The sequence below is a fragment of the Chrysochloris asiatica genome, unplaced genomic scaffold, assembly GCF_000296735.1.
Source record: "Chrysochloris asiatica unplaced genomic scaffold, ChrAsi1.0 scaffold00152, whole genome shotgun sequence".
NCBI lineage: Eukaryota > Metazoa > Chordata > Mammalia > Afrosoricida > Chrysochloridae > Chrysochloris > Chrysochloris asiatica.
Window position 1 is genome coordinate 705125 of NW_006408670.1, and position 1249 is coordinate 706373.

Below are 1249 nucleotides of genomic sequence, written 5' to 3' on the forward strand. Positions count from 1 at the left end.
TGCACAGTATACTTTGCCGATTTTGTGTGGTTCCAATTGTATTTTTTTCTTTGGTGTTGGGTAATAGGTGCGCTCATGGTTTGCCCACCTACATTGGGGTGAATAGAGGTAGGGGCTTAGTCAAGTGGCCACAGCTCACCCTCACCGCTGGTGGTTTCCTCTGCCAGGAACTCACACACTCAGCCCAAACTGAGACACGGATTTGGTCTGCCTTTTTTCATAGGTTTGAGAGGGGTCCTGGCATTATGCTGTGGGTTAAGGCACTGCACTGCAAATTCTTTTGAACTGCAAGCTCACCAGCCACTCCTCAGAAACCCTATACAGTTGACACAAATGTGCGTACTATTTGGTCAGCTTTTTTTCACTGGCTTGAGAGGCATCCTGGTGTAGCACTGTGGGTTAAGGCGCCACTTCAAAGCCTTTTGAACTGCAAGGTCGGTGGCTCAAGCTAACCAGCCACTCCTCGGAAACCCTATATGGGAGACGCGGATGTGCGTCCTATTAGTTGGCTTTTTTTTTCACTGGTTTGATAGGCGTCCCGGCGTAGCACTGTGGGTTAAGGCACCACTGTAAAACCTTTTGAACTGCAAGGTTGGTGGCTCAAGCTAACCAGCTGCTCCGCAGAAACTGAATACAAGAGATGCGGATGGGCATCCTATTTGGTCTGCCATTTTTCACTGGTTTGAGAGGGGTCCTGGCATAGCACTGTGGGTTAAGGCTCCACACTGAAAATTCTTTTGAACTGCAAGGTCGATGGTTCAAGCTCACCTGCCACACCTCAGAAACCCTATACGGGAGATGTGGATGTGCGTCCTATATGGTTGGCTTTTTTTTTACTGGTTTGAGAGGCGTCCTGGTGTAGCGCTGTGGGTTGAGGTGCAACACTGCAAAGCCTTTTGAACTGCAAGTTTGGTGGTTTAAGCTCATCAGCCACTCCTCAGAAACCATATAGAGGAGACGTGGAAGTGCATCCTATTTGGTCTGCTTTTTTCACTGGTTTGAGAGGAGTTCAGGCATAGCACTGTGGGTTGAGGTGCCACACTGCAAAGCCTTTTGAATTGCAAGGTCAGTGGTTCACGCTCACCAGCAGCTCCTGGGAGACCTTATACAGAGTCGCTACGGGTTGGAATTGACTCAACAGCACCTAACAGCAGGGAGAGGAGGGCAGAAGTGACTGAAGGAGAATTAGGACATTAAAGACATACTTATATTAAGTTACAGATTTTTATTTTATTATTATTATTATTTT